Raw genomic sequence first — 21,307 nt, forward strand, 5'->3', positions numbered from 1 at the left:
TCTATCTACAGTACTGACCGTTTGTGCACTGTTGAGCTAGCAATAGCCAGCACATGCCTCCTTGACCCTAACCTACTTACTAGATGCCTGGCTTCTATGTGTAACGTACACTTGTTCATGCCTATCCAGCCCTAATTTACCTCCAGAGATACGGGTTTATCTAAAACATTTTGGAGCAAACTTAAGTCGCCAGTACGATAACTAGAGTAATTAGCTAGCCTACTTAAATGGACAATCTGAGGTTGCTACAATCATTTTTAGACCTTTAAATACATTGTTATGTAGGATACATGCTGATTTGTTCAAACTACACATTGCCCCTTTAAGACTGCAATCAATAACACTTGAGACTGAATTATCAAATTGTAGTGAAATTGTGTTCTGTTGCCCTCAATTGGTGGATCCCCCTTGCTGTTAACCTTTGGAGTCCAATAGCTCAGTGGTTCTCAAACTGTGGGATAGTGCATAATTTGATTGATTTAATCAGTTTCCCTCTTGTCATGTCAATCATTGCATACCTATTTATAACTTGTCAGAAATGTCCAGATCAACTAGCCCATGTCAGCTAATGTTTTTTAGCCCATAGATTTTGTTGTAATGTTTGAGTGATTCATATCACATGAATACACATTAGACATGACAGTGTATAGATTTGCAAGAAAATTAGCTTTAAAACAGCAACATTTTCTCTCTGCCAACAAGAGGGGTGTGAACAGTTTGTGTCGTGAACAGTGCTTGTGCCCATAGAAATGGACGTGGGTTGTTGCCCAATGCTGGAAGCGGGGCCTGAGTGAAAAGGTTTGGGAACCTACAGCCTACATGATGTCAGTACAACAACAAGAATGATGTCCCATTATGTGATCACTGTGACAGCTGTCACCTATGACCTTTTACACATTTAAAAAGCTTCCATCTAAACAACCCCCACTGACCCACATGAGTGTTTCACCGCACCCTTCCTAGAAAAACTGGAGAAGTCTGTTTCTGGTATATCTCCCTCCTAGTCGATTTGTAGCAAGGGATCTATATGACTGGTTTTGCATTTAGGAAAGTTCTGATCTCATGATTATCTTATTGTCACTCCCTACAGTAATTTCCTCAGTGACTACCACAGAAAGACATGTTAATTCATGTTCAGGCTTTAGGCTATATGAATCCCCCTCAACGAGATAGCCCAGTACTGTAGCATGTAAGCTTTCTCTTGCTTGAGTGTGCATACGGAAGTATTATTTTTGGCTTTCAGTACAGATATGCCATTTCTGTATAAGGAAGTTCTAATAATCTAATATCCTCTTTTTTTTAAATATTTACCCCTCTTCAATCCTGATGCAGGTGGTAAAGTCAAACCAAAGAGTAAATACACCAGACATGAACATCACCAAAAATACATTTAGCATGGAGGACTCTGGTCGAGGAGCCAGCTACACAGTGCCCTGTGACGACTACGTCCATGTGGTGGAGTTTAGCCCCTTTGACAGTGGCTCAGTTGCGTCCCTCTTGGCCTATTGAGGAAGCCAATATGTGGTTGTAGGCACCTGCCGCTTCCAGGTGAGTGGTAGCCTGCCAGATTCCTCTTCCTCATGTCCTCTTTTCTAGCCTCCCTTCTCAAAAGGCATCAGAAGAGAAGATCCTCCCAAGGTTCTTCTCTGAGGAAGCATGGATAGGGGACACAAGGAAATGAGCCAGTGTTTTGGTTCCATGTGTGATGTAAACCACTGCTGTATGTGTGACGTTAACCACTGTTTGTGCAGGAGGAGGACATGGAGGAAGTGGGGGTTGAATTCACCACACTGCGTTTTTTCCATTATGCGTTACGTATGTATTGCCTCGCATGGAGCCCTGAGTCTCGGCTGGACAAGCTGCCCCAACTCATCAGGTAGCCTACCTTAAACCTTTTAGTTCTTACAGCTGTCTTCTGTCTTTACATCAGGGTGTCTGGTCCTGGAGTGCCCTGCAGTAAGTAACACCTGATTCAGCTCATCATGGTGCAGACTGATGACGTGGTTAGTTGGTTATTTGGACCAGCCACCGCTGTGAGTTGAAGCTACGCTGCTGTTTTTCTTTCTTAATCTATGTCAAATGTATTTATAAAGCTATTTTTATATCAGCAGATGTCACAAAGGTCTTATACAGAAATTCAGCCTAAAAGCCCAAAGAGCGAGCAAGCAAGCAGGAGAGGGGGAGAGGGATACTTAAGACCACACAGGACTCCAATAAGACAGGAGAAAAACATCAGATAGGACAGACCCACCCTAGCCCCCTGGCAGACTGTTGCAGCATAGATATTGGGGACTGAGACGGAGGGGTCGGGAGACACTGTGGCCCTGTCCCACGATACCCCCAGACAGGGCCACCCACTTTGCCAAAGCACAGCCTCCACACCACCAGATGGATATCAACAGACCACCAACTTACTACCCTGAGACAAGGCGGGGTATAGCCCGCAAAGTTCTCCCCCACCACACGAGCCCGAGGGGGCACAAGACCAGACAGGAAGATAACATCAGTGACTCAACCCACTCAAGTCAAGTATAGCGAAACGAGCCGTGCAAGACGTGATGCACCCCTCCAACTAACGACATGGGAGAGCACTAGCAAGCCATACTCACCCCCGTAATAGGGTCAGTGGAGAGAATCCCGGTGGAGAGAGGGGAGCCGGCCAGGTAGAGACAGCAAGGGTGGTTCATCACTCCAATGCGTTGCTGTTCACCTTCGCACCCCTGGTTTCAGACTACACTCAATCATAGGACCTACTGAAGAGATGAGTATTCAGGAAAGACTGAAAGGTTGAGACCGTTTCTGCATCTCTCATATGGATCAGCAGACCATTCCATAACAATGGAGCTCCATAGGAGAAAGCCCTGCCTCCAGCTGTTTGCTTAGAAATTCTAAGAACATTGAGGCCTGTGTCTTGTGAACGTTGGGTACGTGTAGGTATGTATGGCTGGACCACCTGCTTATCCCAGAGCAATATATTTACCTAAATATGTCTCTGGATCATCCATCTACACCAACTCTGTGTCAGTCAGTGGTATGGAACCCTCAGTTGTCTTGGCCTAGCTGTATTCTTGTCTGTGGCCCACTGTAGTGGTGGAATACCAACCCAGTTATTTCAGGTGTGGTTTGATTTTTAAAAAAGGATGTTGAACATTATTACATAGAAAGCAAAGTTTTCCTCTTAATTGGAATGGTGGATGGGAATGCTGTAATCCCGCAGGAGATGTTTCCAAGTTGCTTTAATTGAAAGGGAAAGGCAGTGATACTTCCTGACCTTTCGTGGTTAAGTCTGCAGGGCCCTGGGGCCGGCGTGTGACGTGCGCACGTGTTATTGCACTGATGGCTCCCCCTCTCAAGTTTCGTCCCTCCCCTAGTTTTGCACGTAGTTATGCCTTCCAGGAAAAGCAGTGTTCTCACGGGCGTGCCTGAGGCAGGGGCCGGCAAGGGTGCTAGGAGGAGGGGGGGTAGGGGGCTTACGCTGGGAGGCTCCCAGATTCTACCAGGCCAGCCATGTGAGGTCCAGTCAGCAACCTCTAGGTAGATTCTGGGGAACTGTCAGGAACACTTCCCCAGCATCAGCTCAGGGCCAAAACAGACCCAGTCATTAGTCAACCCTGTGACATTGACAAGTCTTTGAAGATTGTCTCATGAAGAAATGTTCTCCCACTTGGCACCTGTTCTTTCATTGATAATAGTCCTGCAGTGTAGGCTAAATCTAGATAGCTAGTTCATATTGCAAGACTGTGAAGTATGTATTGAATTAGAGGTTTGATGATAAATCTTTGGCAATGCCTAGAAATTGAGTTGAAAGAAGGGTGAAATGCCCTCCACAATTCACTGACTACTAGGCTATGTATCAGTTGTTGGTATAATCACCTGTACCAGTTGCTTGGGGGAATATTCTGGCTGTGTATCGTGACATTATGCCAAATCCGTCTGTTCCTGCGACTGCAAATGTGTGAAAATGCGTCTGTTTTTCTTGAAATATGTGTGTTTTGCTTGCGATATGTGTGTTTTTCTTGTCATAAGTGAGTTAGTGTAATTGTGTAAGTAATTGCAGGCGCTGGTATATACTACGACTGATTAGAGGCAAAGTCATCTCCCAGGTGTTAGAAATGCTCAGATGGCGTGAGGAATCTTTGTTTTTCTCCATGTTTATCTTCGCAATTAGAATCACCCTGGCAGTGTTTCCATTGATCCATGTCCAAGTCTTTACCACACACACACACACACACACACACACACACACACACACACACACACACACACACACACACATCCAAAGGTGTCAGCCCTGACTGCAGTGCAGTCAGACACACGCATAGACATGTACGTGTGCCCGAGTGCGTGTACGCATGTCTTATAGTAGGATGGGCTCTGTTTTGATGTTCTCTTTCTTTGTTTATGTTTTTCTCTCCGTCTTTCCCACCAGATTTTGCACTGCTGCAGCAGACAGAAAAGTGAGGCTGTTGACTTCTGATCTTCAGAATCAACATGAAGTCAAGGTAGAGTACTGGAGTCCCTGCCCTCACGACTAGATCCCACTGCAACTACTGCACCTGTCAGTTCAGTTGGCATCTGGTTTCTTTAAAACAAACCGTTTGTATATAGCACACTGACAGTAGGCACTTAGTGAATGGCTTTTATATTAGCCTAATCAAGAACCCAGCGCACACAAGGAGCCAGGGAACTGTCATACAGTCTATGGGAGGCTCGCACCAAATGCAGCGTTTTGTTAATTGTATCTTCTGTGGCGAAGTATGTGTGGTTGTCTAGGTGATGGAGGGTCACACCAGCTACATCAACCACTTAGTGTTTGAACCCACGGAGGGGAAACAAATGGCTTCGGTCAGCGATGACCATACATGCAGGTCAGTCCGAACCTCCTCCCGGTCTCATTCAGCAAGAATAATATGAGTGTGTGAGAGTGTGTCTTCCCCCAGCTCTTGGATCTGTGTTCTGTTCTCTGTTAATGGTGCAGAACGTCCTGACTGTGTTTCCAAAATGAAACCCAATGCTTAGCACAACACACCCCGGTGTTGCCGTGCGTAAGCACACAGCCGCTTCTCCAGCTTTTTAAAGTAATTGGTTAAATATGGAAATCCAATTAGCTGCGGTACTGGTGGAGGTTGTTCCCCTCCTTAGGGTTGACTCTTAACAAGGTCCCCCAATGTGGCCTATCAATCAGTAGCTAGGTAGTGGAGCAAGGAAGGAAAGAGTGTGTCGTTAGCCAAAGGGGTAACCTGGGCACAGGAGGTTGGTGGTACCTTAATTTGGGAGAGCGAGCTCATGGTAATGACTGGAGCAGAATCAGTGGAATGGTATCAAATCCATGGTTTCCAGGTGTTTGCTATTCCATTAGCTCCGTTCCGGCTATTATTATGAGCCGTTCTCCCCTCAGCAGCCTCCACTGAACCTGAGGGGACCTCCTGTTACCTTAGTAACTAGGTTGTTGCTAGGGTCTAGACAGGGCGAAAGCCTGGCCCAAATCTTACTCCCTCTTTGCTCCTTCCCACACAATGTGAGCTCTTATTGTTTGACCAGTGATTGATGGGGGAGAACGTTTAATCAAGTTAGCAGCTTAGAAATTAATGACTGGCCCCTACTTTTCTCTCCGCTAGAGCCTGAAAGAGCACGTCCCTCATATCCATCTTTAAACCCAAAGCTCCCTGGATGAGAAACACACCTGAAACATCTGCTTCTATTCATAAACTCATAATTTCAGGAGCCTGAAGCTCGCGGTTACACTTCCAGTCATCAAATACAGGCCATGGTTGAATTATCTCCTCAATCTCCTTCCGCCCTGCTTAAATGCTCTAAAGTGTTGGTTAGGATGAGGGCTGTGGGGAGAGAGAGGCCTCCGCTAGGGCTGGTGATGAAGCTCTGCTACTGCGAGAAACATCAGCTCACAGTTCTCCCTCAGCCTCCCTCTATAATGGTCTGGCCAGAGAAAACAGGGGTACGCTCTCTCGGCTCCATCTGCAGAAAGATTTAAATTCTGTCACGTTGAGAAAATATGGGACGCAGGAGAAAGAGGGGTGGAACTAGGGAAAGATCAAGTTAACAGGAGAGGGGCCTTCCAGGCAGCCCACACAAACTGAGACCCCTGATAGGGTGAGAGAAAAGAACAGTGGACCGGCTTCTCTACTTGCGTGCGTGTTCGTACACTTGGCAAGTTGTCCTACCATAACTCTGCTTTGTTCTTTGTCAGCCCTGTCCTTTCCTGCGTGGGAACTCTACTCCAGCCGGAGAGGCCACCTGTAGCAGCTAGAAGGAGGTCACAGCCTCCCACTGAGGTCAGAGTGTCTGCCAGAGGTCCCAACCTCTCTGGGCTCGGCTCCCATTGTGGCTCATAGCTTCCAGTTGGATTTGCAGTAGGTATGTTTCTGTTGTGTGAGATGGATTCCTCACTTCAGCCAGCTCTGGTTTCGTGTTGACATGGATCAGCAGAATACAGCTTACTCAAGGGGCTTGAACAGAGACACCTGCTGCAACTATTTGATGTGCGAGATCTACTCTGTGTGTGTGATCTACTCTGTGTGTCATCCTTTTGGGAAGTATTTCTGAGGCGTTATCACAACAGTTTGAGCCTTTCTCCCCACTGTAGCCCGTCAGTCAAGTTATCTGTCAGTCAGTATGTCCATGTCCACTCTACAACATCCCAGTCTTTCATCTCCTCGTTTCTCCTTTTCTTCTCATGTTCTCAAGCTTTTTTTGCTCCGTGCTACGGGATCCCATCATCAACTCTAGCGAGAGGAGCAAACCGATCCAATAAAAATGACTAATGGCCGAGATAATTATTCCAACAGTCCAAATGTCTGCTAAAGAACATGTTATTGTTCAAGACACTTGAGCAGGTCTGATCAAGATGGATGTTGGTGTGGTTTTGAGGAGAGGAGGACGGCGTGCTGTGCTCCTCTGCCTGGACTTCCCTGTGAGGCTCTGAGGTGTGATTACTGTTTGAATTTCTCAACCCTCGTTCTGCCGAGAGTCGCCGAGGTTATTTACCCTGCACACTCTCATAATTTAGTTCACACGGTGCACACTACGTTTCCTATTTCCTCCGCTCATTTGGAAACCATTGACCAAAATGAAAAGGTGCGGCTGCTGTTGTCTCACTCACATCTACACACAGACTTCAAATGCAGTCTCGCCTTTCAACTCTATTGTACATGAAGCCCAGTGTTATTGCTTGATGTCACGTCAGCTGTAGTGTTATGCAATTACACATCTCTTTGTCAGTGGTGGTCTCAGTCTTGTTTCTTGCCCCCTTTCACCTTGTTCAGCAAGGATTACATTGAAACATTTTTTAAATCATAATCTTTCCCCATTTGAAGGGCAAAGTGGTGGACCACAACTTGGCCGGATGCGGCGTAGCGTGCGATTGAACTCTGCTTGGCGAGTGGTCTGAGAAGAGAGGGTTTATGCTTGTTTGTCTGCTGTGGTCTGAGGTTTCCAACCTCGCTCATGCTCTATGGAGGAGGGTCTGCACCGCACTCTACACAGGGCCATTCTGACTTCTGTGTTGTGTCAAGAAGCAAAAGCTCTCATGGAGAAATGTTTTACCCCCTGCAGGGAAGACACAGGAAAAGTTGTGTTTGTTTAATGAGGGCTTCATCTGGGATGGGGCAAAATCATATCCTCTCCGCCGCGACTCTGCAGACATCTCTCCAACATGTTTGACATTTAGACAGGCTTTGGGTCTTTATTAGATGTCTTCCGCATGACCTCATCAGTCAACGCATTCACATCGGTCCCAACCATACAGTCCTTTAAAAAACATTTTTTAACCACTTCCACGTTTATTCCTCCCTGGTTCAGGGGAATGTTCTGTAAGATACGAGGCCTTGTGTTCGCTGAGGAGGGCTCTCAAATGTGGTTGAAGAGTAGATCCTGGTCTCGGGAGCAGCCTGTCCTCTCCAAGTGATTTATTACATCCGGGCGCACGTTTGCCTTGTCCTCAACCTTCTCGCTCGTCAGTGCAGGGCCCCGCCCGCCTGTCTTCACAGCTCAAGGGGGAGATTACAACCAAGATCCCTTTTTCCCTGAAAGAAGGGCAGTACTAGTGAGGCTCTGTGTGCGCATCTCTTGGACAACTGACAGAAGTTAGATAAATTACACACAGGCATTACGTGCTTTCATAAAAACACTGGCATCACTACAGGCCTGGTGTGTGCTGCTCACTCATTAGAGTACATTCCCGAAGAGAGTCTCACAGACGCCTGGGGAAAGATGGGTTTGGATGGAAGCTTGTAACTTTTTTGACATGGATCCTGTGAGACAAAAACAGCCAGCCAGCCAGCCATGATGTCTTTGTTGTTTTTCATATTTTTAGCTGCCATTAGCGTGTGTAATCCTTTGTTTTGTGTGCTGTCAGCACCAAGGCGTCTGCCTGCGCTGTGCTGCGCGTCATCTCCTCTCCCCACACAGGGGGTGGCTGGACTCCGGAAGCTATTTTTAGCATTGCCGCGCGTCCCACTCCAGCACAGCTAATTGAGTGCTTATTAATTTTGTTTTTTGGACTTGATAATTTCTCATTTTTGACAGGACCTGTTTTATCTGAAGCGTCGGACCGGGTTGTTTGTTTGAATCGCAGACTTCCTGTCTGATGTTGTTTTCTAAACGGGTAGTTGAGGACAGGAGAATAATTTTCTTACAGTCCTTAAACGGTTTATTTCCCCTGAGCACACCCCCTCTCCCTTTCATGCCAGATGGCCTCTCAGTAACAGTGCATTCCAGTTTCATAATGAGAGTTTAAATAATTAGTGAGAGTGAAAAGTTCTAGTGTGGGAGTGAAAAGTTCTAGTGTGGGAGTGAAAAGATCTAGTGTGGGAGTGAAAAGATCTAGTGTGGGAGTGAAAAGATCTAGTGTGGGAGTGAAAAGATCTAGTGTGAGAGTGAAAAGATCTAGTGTGGGAGTGAAAAGATCTAGTGTGGGAGTGAAAAGATCTAGTGTGGGAGTGAAAATATCTAGTGTGAGAGTGAAAAGATCTAGTGTGGGAGTGAAAAGATCTAGTGTGGGAGTGTAAAAATCTAGTGTGGGAGTGAAAAAATCTAGTGTGGGAGTGAAAAGATCTAGTGTGGGAGTGAAAATATCTAGTGTGGGAGTGAAAAGATCTTGCCATACTAAACCTTGATCCTCTGTACAGCTGATGGTGGCCGAGAAGAAGGGACGATCCACTTCTATGACCTGGTTACCCAGCAAGCCATTCTTTCTCTGGATTGCGGCCAGTCGCCACTTATGTCGGCCGACTGGTGCCTCGCCAACACCATCAAGGTGGGCGCGGTGACGGGCAGCGACTGGGTCATCTGGGATATTACCCGCTCCAGGTGAGTGGCAGGACAGATGCTTGTGACTGACTGGGTTTGAAACCGGGTCTCTAGCACGCCAAAATACTTTGTTAGCCCCAAGAGCTAACACAAGTCTTAATGTCTCAGACAAGGTTACCCATCACCTCAGTTACATACTGTGTAACACTACTGTATGAAGGCATGGGTTTTGTTAATAGTTATTTGTCTGTTTGTAGTTACCCACAAGAGAAGAGGCCTGCCCATGTAGAACGAGCAGGAAACTTCAGATAACTGCTTTGTCCATGCTTCCAAGGTCATTTCTATCTGGTATCATTGGGATGTCCCTCCCACATTGAAATTGAAATGTTAAATGGTTAAGGTAAGGGTTATGGTTAGGGTTTAGGGTAGGAATGTCCCAAGGATCCTGAATGCTTCCAATTACTCTGACCTTCAGAGTATTGTGATGCATGTTGTGGTTGTCCGGCTGATACCGCTGCTGCCGACGACGTCCATGTTAATGGCTGTGGTGATGGTGATAATGGTGATGGCAATTACTGTAACCACGGGTGTCATGGTCTTCCAGGTGTTCTCGGGTCAATGAGAATCTCTTATCCACCACAGGATGTCCAGGCAAGATCAGCAGTGAGTTGTGTGTTTGGCTGTTTGCATTTACACAGTGTGTCAGTTTCTGAGTAATAAAAGTGTGGGAATAATGTTCAGTGTGGAAGTAAGGATAACATAACGTGCTTCCTGGTTTCTTATGTTTATATGGTGGTGTTGTTGCAGCCCGTGATGATTGGATCAGCCACGGTGGGGGCAGATCTAAACTGGCAGAGATCCCTCCCACTCTTTGTCATTGGCGGTGACCGAAAGTTATCTTTTTGGATGACAGAAATGTAATGCACTCACTTCCTATGGACGTATTAGAGGTCATGCAAATGTACATTGAAACTGTTTGACCCGAGGTGTGGTCGGATATTTCTATTTTCATCATTTTTCAATAAAGTATTTAATTTTCCATGTTTTTGTTTGCTTTGAGTTCTGAATTTAAAGTTTAGACACATCCTGGACTTTTGATGTTTATTTTAGAGTTCGACAACTGACCACCCAGACAAACAGATACACTGTCATACCCAGACAAACAGAAAGGTGGAACTTGGCTTCTGTGAAAAGCGGTGCTGGTTCTGTCTTTCTCAGAAGTTTTGTATCAGTGCTGGTTTGTTATGATGTTCTGCCAAGCGCCTCAGGGTGAGCTGCAGGTCACAGGAATGTGTGCGCTCAATGCTGCCAGCACTCTACTGCCAGCACTCTACTGGTCAACATCACAATCCCTCTACAGGTGCTCACTCTCTGTAAAACAGACACACACTCACCCACACACATAATCGCTGTCTCTCACACACACACACACACAGCTGTCCCCACCCCTGTAGGTCCTATTTCACCTGCAGAGTGAGGCCTGGGAAGGGGAAGGCCTAATGCAGGCTGCCTGCTCCTTCTATTGGGTTATCCCTGAGATTTAGACAGATTAAGGGCAGGAAACTAAAGAGAGAGGAAAAAGGTTTTGTAAGAGAAGTGCAGGAAACTGGAAGTATAGGTCTTTTCAGGTCAGATACTACTGGCTGGCAGAGGGGATGAGTGATTCGTCTCCAGAGAAGAGGGAGAACGAAGCGAAAGAGAAAGAACACGAGAGCCACAAATCTCATCGTCCTAGTGGGTGGGGACGATCAGTGATGCTGAGATGGAGCATGGGAGACATCGCACCATACGCCAACAGACGCAGAGTACTCCATTAGAAACAAGGGCTCATTGTATCTTATTGGATGGCCCATGTACGAGAATAGCACTTACTTACTGCATTAGAACTTCAAGAGGGCAAGCATTCAATTTGATCATGAATCATTTGTAGTGACAGCTAATCACTTGTTTCCACAGATGGATGTTTTTTAGTCCGAGGGCCCAGCCCTTTGGATGGAGTTGTGTGTGTCTACAGGGAGTAACACAGAACAGTTTATTTTACTCCATTAATGTATGTGTAAGGGGTGAAACAGTAGGTTTTATTGTGCACCGGTGTTTCTGCACGACAGAGTAAGGCAGGTATAGGGGAGGTGAGACCTCCACTCTTTCAATCCCGCTAGACAGGCCTGTATGTTTCTTGGAGCGTACGCACTAACCACCATCCACAATCATAACATGCTACCACTCTCCTGGTCGACTCTTTGTTTGAACAAGTCCGATGTGGTCAGTGCCGTACGTTTGCAGTGTTGGACACAAGTGGTGCTGGAATGGCTACGTGAAACACAGAGAAATCAATGTCGGCGAGCAAGACGCCGCAACCTCTCTATGCACACACCGCTGAACATTTTCCAAAGGCTATATCCTCATAGGGTGAATTAGAATTGCAAAGTGCAAGGAGATTTTTGAGAGAAATGTGAGTCATGAATCTCTCAATCAATAGTGTCTCCCAGAATCAAAGTGACTCAAGACCACCACCTGGTGGTCTGAGCTCCAACCTCTGTTACTTGTCTCTCTAGACCAGGGATGGGCAACTCCAGTCATCGGAGGCCAGAGAGAGGTCCCACTTTTCCCCCACCCCTAGAAAACACAGGGGATTAAACTAATTGCGTTCTAAACTGAAAATCACAATTAGTTGATTATTGGAGCCAGGTGTGTTAGCTAGGGCTGGGGCAAAAGTGACACCAATCAGGTCCCCGATGACTGGCGTTACCCATCCCTGTTCTGGACAGACGGCTTGCCTCCCACAATGTCCCAATGATCCATCTTAACACGTCTGGAAAGGAAATGGAATGTGGGATACCTAGTCAGTTGTACAACTGAATGCATTCAACTGAAATGTGTCTTCGGCATTTAACCCAACCCCTCTAAATCAGAGAGGTACGGTATGTATACAACGTAAGTTTGGCATAGAGGAAAGGGCAGCGTTGGTACATCCAGCTTTTTTAAGTCACTGCCTTATACGCTTCTTGCCCTATCTTAACATCCCCTGGACACATAGTAGCTGGTAAAACGGAGATCACAGAGCTTATTTTTAATGAGGGCATTTTTGCTAGTGGCTTGTTTGCATCAACTACCTTCACTAAAACCACAGCAAAAGTTTTGCCTGCAAATGTTGTTTTCGATGTGTCTGCCTTGTGATTTGTTGGGAGAGTTGTTGGGAGAGGACCCTCCCGGAACAACCAAGAGAATTGCCATTAATCCCATACCTAGTACTGTTGCTGCCCTAGATCTTGGATTTCGGTGACTGCTTTGTTACCTTCTTTGACATACCATGTCATTTTTGGCAAGTTAAATCAAGTGTAAACTGAGTTTGAAGCTTGTAGTATTAAAGTATCCATATTAGGTCATTCTCATGACCCCTAACCTCTTATTATTTTTTTGTTTGAACAAGGAGATCCTTGGTTTGAAGTTGAACAGTAGAATAACCATGACGGAGCTATTTCTCATAGGCCAGGAAGGCCTTCCTGGTTAGTAGGCCGACTTGGCTTCCAGCTTAATCTCCAGTTGTAATGTAATAACGAACGCAGAGAGGAATCAAAGAGAGATCAGACAGGTGTGAACTCTCCACCTCTCTCTCTGTAATCCCCTCCACCACTTCAGACAAGATGAGGCCTTCAGCTAATTCCGCCCCAACCCACACATGCGAAGCCAGGGGCTCAAGAAAAAGAGAACAAATGCTAATAATGAGCAGTATTAGAGGAGAGAAAACAAAGGAAGAGATTAGAGGTTTTCTTTGAGGTAAAAAAAATAGTTTCCTTTAATCTCCTGGGGATTTTCTTAGGCCTACACGATGTAAAACCAGCCTGAAGTAGAAATGTGTTGATCTGGATGAGGGCAGTTGAGAGAAAAGGCTGCAAAGCATTACAATACAGACTAAATGTGACTATGATAAATCATTAGAGCACTCGGTACAGTGGGTTACACAAAATGTAAATTGGATAATTTTGGTCATCGTTTAATTTCAAGTGTAATCATTGGATTTAGAAGCATTTTTTTGTTTATGAATGCGAAAGACAGTCCATGATCTGTGCTTCATCTATGTCTTCAGGGAGGACTCTGAATCCAATGACCCATCATTTTGAGTCTGAGGAGGCTAGCGTGCCAAGGTAACGATGGTCCATGACATTAGGAAACACTTAAGTTCTGAAGGCAGGATGATACTGTACATCATTGGGGGATTTGTGGTTAGTGTGTGAGGCACAATCATTTTGCTTGGAACCAATAGTGGTTATCTTATTGTCATGGCAACCCCTTTTGTGTTTGGGGGGCCTCAGCAGATTTGGATCTCAGTGGCCGTTTTTTATCTGGGGGGGGGGGGGGTTGGATTCGAGCTGTGCTGGATGTAAGCTGAGATACGCAAAATGATTAAGTGTCCAAATTTGGGGTAAGGATGTGGATGTGTGCACCGCTGCACTCAAATCGAGCGGTATAGTAGATCAATCTTCGGCTCTGTGCACCATTTTCTCTCCACCAGAGAGGTTGAGTTTCTCTGTGAGTAAGGTGAACCATGTTTGATTTACACTGGAATAATTTAACAGGAAGGCCTCCCACTCTAGGTGGTCGGAGGCTTTCACAGCCACTGTGTACTTCATGGTGTTTTAGAGTCTGAGTAGATCTATGAACCGATTTGCGTTCTGGCTTTAAAAATTAATATGGGTGAACTCTGCTGCAGACACATTGTCACTGATACAGAAACAAGGCCTCTATCACCCGTTGAACCCACAGGCAGAGAGAGGAGATGGAGAGAGTTGTGAATTTGTGACCCATTGTGAAGCCCTACTGACCGTGTAGTGTTACACTGTGATGTCTGTGTGTCCAGCTTTAGATCCACTGGGCCTCAGTACTGGCTCTGACAGTAGCCAGCTGAGGAAACATAATATTTCAATCATTCATAATTAGCTCCTTCCCTTTACTAAATAACACGTGAAGACAAATGGGTTCCAATAATTTTCTAAATGGAAACAGTTGGTATGGAATGGGAGGCAGTGGCACATAGGCTTATATTGTAGTACTCCCACCCTCTTTGACGTTCATGTTCCCTCTCTCTTTCTCTTGCTCGCTAGCTCTCTCAAACGCAAATACACAGACTTCGGATACTTTCTTGTCTCTTTCCTTGATCTCTTTCCTTGATCTCCCTCCATTGTCACTATATTACACATGCATTCTAACGTTTTTCTCTATAAACTCTCTACTTAGGTAAACATTCTCTGACAAATGTACCCTATACATTTCCTACCCCCGTGTGTGTCTCTCTCTTTTTCATGCCCTTTGTGATTGGACTGAAAACATGTAAATATTTATTACTTTGTACATTCTCCTCACAATACATGTATAACATGACACATAATCGCTGTCTACATATCAATACATACACCCAACAAGGAAATATTCATTCATCTTCCAAAGAAATAGAAATTGTGTTTTTGCAGTTGAACAAATATATACACAGCATTTCACATCCATCCATTTAAAGGCAACATCTAGTTTAGTCTCTAAAAAAAATACCATAATAATAATAATGGAAGTTTTAGCCCAGCAGGATTGAAGAGCTGGATATTCAACTGATTGTCTTAAATGGAACTACTGTATTTTGAGCATTGATTGTTTGTGCATTTGGCCCCATGGCCACACAGAGAAATTACAGATTGCACCTTTAAAGACCCAAAATGTCTTTCCCTTCCCACCCCTCCAGAGGCATGTATCAGTTTCACTCCCTGAGTCTCTGGCTCAGTGTTGAGGCCCTCAGCCCAGTTTCTCTAGGGCACTGTGGAGTATCTTCAGGTCGTCTCTCATCTGGCCTAGGGCATGCTGGATCTTACTGGGCTGGTCCAGAACTTCCAGGCTGCAGGTGAATGGGTCGTACCGGACAGAGAAGGGCCGTTTGATGGACGACGAGTACCGCCTGCAGGTAGAACAATGAGGTTTTAAAACATTGGGTCCATATTTGCGAATAAGCAACCATTTCATTTTAAACAGTTTCTTTGGCACCAAATGCGTATCAGCCAATTAAAATCTGCGATTTACTTGCATGTGACAGAAAGCTAAATTCAAAATAAAATAAAATTTTATTTGTCACATGTACGGAATACAACAGGTGTAAACCTTACATTGAAATGCTTACTTACAAACCCTTAACCAACAGTGCCGTTTTAAGAAAATACCCCCCAAAAAGTAAGAGCTAAGAATAACAAATAATTAAAGAGCAGCAGTAAATAACAATAGCGGGGAGAAATACAGGGGGTACCGGTACAGAGTCAATGTGCCGGGCACCGGCAAGTCGGTGGGGGGGGGGGCAATGCAAATAGTCTGGGTAGCCATTTGACTTGATGTTCAGGAGTCTTATGCCTTGGGTGTAGAAGCTACAGTGCCTTGCGAAAGTATTCGGCCCCCTTGAACTTTGCGACCTTTTGCCACATTTCAGGCTTCAAACATAAAGATATAAAACTGTATTTTTTTGTGAAGAATCAACAACAAGTGGGACACAATCATGAAGTGGAACGACATTTATTGGATATTTCAAACTTTTTTAACAAATCAAAAACTGAAAAATTGGGCGTGCAAAATTATTCAGCCCCTTTACTTTCAGTGCAGCAAACTCTCTCCAGAAGTTCAGTGAGGATCTCTGAATGATCCAATGTTGACCTAAATGACTAATGATGATAAATACAATCCACCTGTGTGTAATCAAGTCTCCGTATAAATGCACCTGCACTGTGATAGTCTCAGAGGTCCGTTAAAAGCGCAGAGAGCATCATGAAGAACAAGGAACACACCAGGCAGGACTGAGATATTGTTGTGAAGAAGTTTAAAGACGGATTTGGATACAAAAAGATTTCCCAAGCTTTAAACATCCCAAGGAGCACTGTGCAAGTGATAATATTGAAATGGAAGGAGTATCAGATCACTGCAAATCTACCAAGACCTGGCCGTCCCTCTAAACTTTCAGCTCATACAAGGAGAAGACTGATCAGAGATGCAGCCAAGAGGCCCATGATCACTCTGGATGAACTGCAGAGATCTACAGCTGAGGTGGGAGACTCTGTCCATAGGACAACAATCAGTCGTATATTGCACAAATCTGGCCTTTATGGAAGAGTGGCAAGGAGAAAGCCATTTCTTAAAGATATCCATAAAAAGTGTAGTTTAAAGTTTGCCACAAGCCACCTGGGAGACACACCAAACATGTGGAAGAAGGTGCTCTGGTCAGATGAAACCAAAATTGAACTTTTTGGCAACAATGCAAAACGTTATGTTTGGCGTAAAAGCAACACAGCTGAACACACCATCCCCACTGTCAAACATGGTGGTGGCAGCATCATGGTTTGGGCCTGCTTTTCTTCAGCAGGGACAGGGAAGATGGTTAAAATTGATGGGAAGATGGATGGAGCCAAATACAGGACCATTCTGGAAGAAAACCTGATGGAGTCTGCAAAAGACCTGAGACTGGGACGGAGATTTGTCTTCCAACAAGACAATGATCCAAAACATAAAGCAAAATCTACAATGGAATGGTTCAAAAATAAACATATCCAGGTGTTAGAATGGCCAAGTCAAAGTCCGATCGAGAATCTGTGGAAAGAACTGAAAACTGCTGTTCACAAATGCTCTCCATCCAACCTCACTGAGCTCAAGCTGTTTTGCAAGGAGGAATGGGAAAACATTTCAGTCTCTCGATGTGCAAAACTGATAGAGACATACCCCAAGCGACTTACAGCTGTAATCGCAGCAAAAAGTGGCGCTACAAAGTATTAACTTAAGGGGGCTGAATAATTTTGCACGCCCAATTTTTCAGTTTTTGATTTGTTAAAAAAGTTTGAAATATCCAATAAATGTCGTTCCACTTCATGATTGTGTCCCACTTGTTGTTGATTCTTCACAAAAAAATACAGTTTTATATCTTTATGTTTGAAGCCTGAAATGTGGCAAAAGGTCGCAAAGTTCAAGGGGGGCGAATACTTTCGCAAGGCACTGTATTTGAAGCCTCCTGGACCTAGACTTGGTGCTCCGGTACCGCTTGCCGTGCAGTAGCAGAGAGAACAGTCTATGACTAGGGTGGTTGCAGTCTTTGACCATTTTTAGGGCCTCCCTCTGACACCGCCTGGTAGAGGTCCCGGCAGTGATGCAACCAGGATGCTCTCGATGGTGCAGCTGTAGAACCTTTTGAGGATCTAAGGATCCTTGCCAAATCCTTTCAGTCTCCTGAGGGGGAATAGGTTTTGTCGTGGCCTCTTCACGACTGTCTTGGTGAGCTTGGATCATGTTAGTTTGTTGGTGATGTGGACGCCAAGGTACTTGAAGCTCTCAACCTGCTCCACTACAGCCCCGTCGATGAGAATGGAGGCATGCTCTGTCCTCCTTTTCCTGTAGTCCACAATAATCTCCTTTGTCTTGATCGCATTGAGGGATAGGCTGTCGTCCTTGCACCACATGGTCAGGTCTCTGACCCCCTCCCTATAGGCCTTCTCGTCGTTGTCCATGATCAGGCCTACCACTGTTGTGTCATTGGCAAACTTAATGATGGTGTTGGAGTGGTGTTGATGTGAGCCATGACTAGCCTTTCAAAGCATTTCATGGCTACAGATGTGAGTGCTACAGGTTGGTAGTCATTTAGGCAGGTTACCTTAGTGTTCTAGGGCACAGGGACTATGGTGGTCTGCTTGAAACATGTAGGTATGACAGAATCAGTCAGGGAGAGATTGAAAATGTCAGTGAAGAGACTTTCCATTTGGTCAGCGCATGCTCAGAGTACATGTCCTGGTAATCCATCTGGCCCTGCGGCCTTGCGAATGTTGACCTATTTAAAGGACTTCCTCACATCGACTGCGCAGAGCGTGATCACACAGTCATGCGGAACAGCTGATGCTCTCATGCATGTTTGTGTTACTTGCCTCGAAGTGAGCATAGAAGTTATTTAGCTCATCTGGTAGGCTTGTGTCACTGGACAGCTCTCGACTGTGCTTCCCTTTTGTAGTCTGTAATAGTCTGCAAGCCCTGCCACATCGGAGCCGGTGTAGTACGATTCAATCTTAGTCCTGTATTTATGCTTTGCTTGTTTGATGGTTTGTTGGAGGGCATAGTGGGATTTCTTATAAGCTTTTTTATAGACCGAGTCACTGGTGCTTCCTGCTTTAATTTTTGCTTGTAAGCAGGAATCAGTATAGAATTATGGTCAGATTTGTCAAATAGAGGGCGAGGGAGAGCTTTGTACGTGTCTCTGTGTGTGGAGTAAAGGGGGATTAGAGTTTTTTTCCCCCTCTGGTTGCACATTGAGCATGCTGAAAGAAATTAGGTAAAACTGACTTAAGTTTCCCTGCATCAAAGTCCCCGGCTACTAGGAGCGCCACCTCTGGATGAGCGTTTTCCTGTTCGCTTATGGAGGTACAAGTGCCTTGCGAAAGTATTCGGCCCCCTTGAACTTTGCGACCTTTTGCCACATTTCAGGCTTCAAACATAAAGATATAAAACTGTATTTTTTTGTGAAGAATCAACAACAAGTGGGACACAATCATGAAGTGGAACGACATTTATTGGATATTTCAAACTTTTTTAACAAATCAAAATCTGAAAAATTGGGCGTGCAAAATTATTCAGCCCCCTTCAGCGCTAATACTTTGTAGCGCCACCTTTTGCTGCGATTACATCTGTAAGTCGCTTGGGGTATGTCTCTATCAGTTTTGCACATCGAGAGACTGACATTTTTTCCCATTCCTCCTTGCAAAACAGCTCGAGCTCAGTGAGGTTGGATGGAGAGCATTTGTGAACAGCAGTTTTCAGTTCTTTCCACAGATTCTCGATTGGATTCAGGTCCAGAATGGTCCTGTATTTGGCTCCATCCATCTTCCCATCAATTTTAACCATCTTCCCTGTACCTGCTGAAGAAAAGCAGGCCCAAACCATGATGCTGCCACCACCATGTTTGACAGTGGGGATGGTGTGTTCATGGTGATGAGCTGTGTTGCTTTTACGCCAAACATAACGTCTTGCATTGTTGCCAAAAAGTTCAGTTTTGGTTTCATCTGACCAGAGCACCTTCTTCCACATGTTTGGTGTGTCTCCCAGGTGGCTTGTGGCAAACTTTAAACGACACTTTTTATGGATATCTTTAAGAAATGGCTTTCTTCTTGCCACTCTTCCATAAAGGCCAGATTTGTGCAATATACGACTGATTGTTGTCCTATGGACAGAGTCTCCCACCTCAGCTGTAGATCTCTGCAGTTCATCCAGAGTGATCATGGGCCTCTTGGCTGCATCTCTGATCAGTCTTCTCCTTGTATGAGCTGAAAGTTTAGAGGGACGGCCAGGTCTTGGTAGATTTGCAGTGGTCTGATACTCCTTCCATTTCAATATTATCGCTTGCACAGTGCTCCTTGGGATGTTTAAAGCTTGGGAAATCTTTTTGTATCCAAATCCGGCTTTAAACTTCTTCACAACAGTATCTCGGACCTGCCTGGTGTGTTCCTTGTTCTTCATGATGCTCTCTGCGCTTTTAACGGACCTCTGAGACTATCACAGTGCAGGTGCATTTATACGGAGACTTGATTACACACAGGTGGATTGTATTTATCATCATTAGTCATTTAGGTCAACATTGGATCATTCAGAGATCCTCACTGAACTTCTGGAGAGAGTTTGCTGCACTGAAAGTAAAGGGGCTGAATAATTTTGCACGTCCAATTGTTCAGTTTTTGATTTGTTAAAAAAGTTTGAAATATCCAATAAATGTCGTTCCACTTCATGATTGTGTCCCACTTGTTGTTGATTCTTCACAAAAAAATACAGTTTTATATCTTTATGTTTGAAGTCTGAAATGTGGCAAAAGGTCGCAAAGTTCAAGGGGGCTGAAAACTTTCGCAAGGCACTGTATACAGCTCATTGAGTGCAAGCATTGGTCTGTGGTGGTATGTAGACCGCTACGAAAAATACAGATAAACTCTAGGTAGATAGTGTGGTCTACAGCTTATCGTGAGATACTCTACCTCGGGCGAGCAAAACCTTGAGACTTCTTTAGATATCGTGCACCAGCTGTTGTTTACAAATATGCATAGGCCCCCGCCCCGTGTCTTACCAGACGCCTCTGTTCTGTCCTGCCGATAGTGTATAACCTGCCAGCTGTATGTTATTAATGTTGTCATTCAGCCACGACTGAGGTGAAACATAAGATATTGCAGTTTTTAATGTCCCGTTGGTGCTTTCAGTACGACACATTTATTTTCCAACAATTGAATGTTAGCTAACAGTACTGATGGCAAAGGCAGATTAGCCTCTCGTCGCCTGATCCTCGCAAGGCACCCCGATCTCTTTACGCAAAATCTCAGTTTCTTTCTCCAGCAAATGATGGGGATGAGGGCCTGTTTGAGTGTTTGTCCAATTTGAGGTGCGTAATCACTGTTCTGAGGTCCAGAGCTCTTTTCAGTCATAAGAGACGGTAGCAGCAACATTATGTACAAAATACGTTACAAACAATGGGAAAAACAAACAAAATAGCATGGTTGGTTAAGAGCAAATAAAACGGTGCCATCACAATTGTAGCTGGTCTCATCAGATAACATGGAACACATTAGCCCTATGCTAACCTCAACAAATGGCACTTATTATAACCTGGCACAAATTCTTCATCAGTGTATCAAAGATCTTAAACTTTATATCCACCAACCAATGGCATTTCTTAAAAGAGGTCAACCCTGGCCAAAAGAGGGATATTTTAAACATACAGGAAGACAGAGGCCCAACTCTGCGGAAAATCTGTCTCCCTTCAGCAGGTGACATTTTTTTCCATTGTTTCACCCACCCAAGCAAGGAGTTTTTGTATGGAAGTCAATGAGTGTTGAATTTGGTCAACAAAAAAATAGTAGCTTATTTGCTACTGGGGTTTATTTGATCAAATAGAAGAAGTTCAGTAACGCTTAAGTTATGAGTGTACTGATATACAGTGGGGCAAAAAAGTATTTAGTCAGCCACCAATTGTGCAAGTTCTCCCACCTAAAAAGACGAGAGAGGCCTG

General features: G+C 44.9%; 1 non-coding gene across 4 annotated transcripts; it reads left to right on the plus strand.

Moving 5' to 3' along the window:
- The first annotated feature begins 641 nt into the window (after nucleotides 1–641).
- Nucleotides 642–10,302, plus strand: LOC110490425. Of its 4 annotated transcripts, none has more exons than XR_005036140.1 (6): nucleotides 642–1,876; nucleotides 4,430–4,502; nucleotides 4,774–6,375; nucleotides 9,147–9,327; nucleotides 9,525–9,930; nucleotides 10,075–10,302. It is a non-coding gene; the product is annotated as an uncharacterized LOC110490425 (transcript). The 4 variants fall into 4 exon arrangements; XR_005036141.1 differs by having other exon boundaries at nucleotides 9,525–9,601; XR_005036139.1 differs by having other exon boundaries at nucleotides 659–1,876; nucleotides 4,774–4,868; nucleotides 6,209–6,375; nucleotides 9,525–10,302.
- The last annotated feature ends 11,005 nt before the right edge of the window (nucleotides 10,303–21,307 follow it).

The sequence above is a fragment of the Oncorhynchus mykiss genome, chromosome 15 (genome assembly GCF_013265735.2).
Source record: "Oncorhynchus mykiss isolate Arlee chromosome 15, USDA_OmykA_1.1, whole genome shotgun sequence".
Taxonomy (NCBI): domain Eukaryota; kingdom Metazoa; phylum Chordata; class Actinopteri; order Salmoniformes; family Salmonidae; genus Oncorhynchus; species Oncorhynchus mykiss.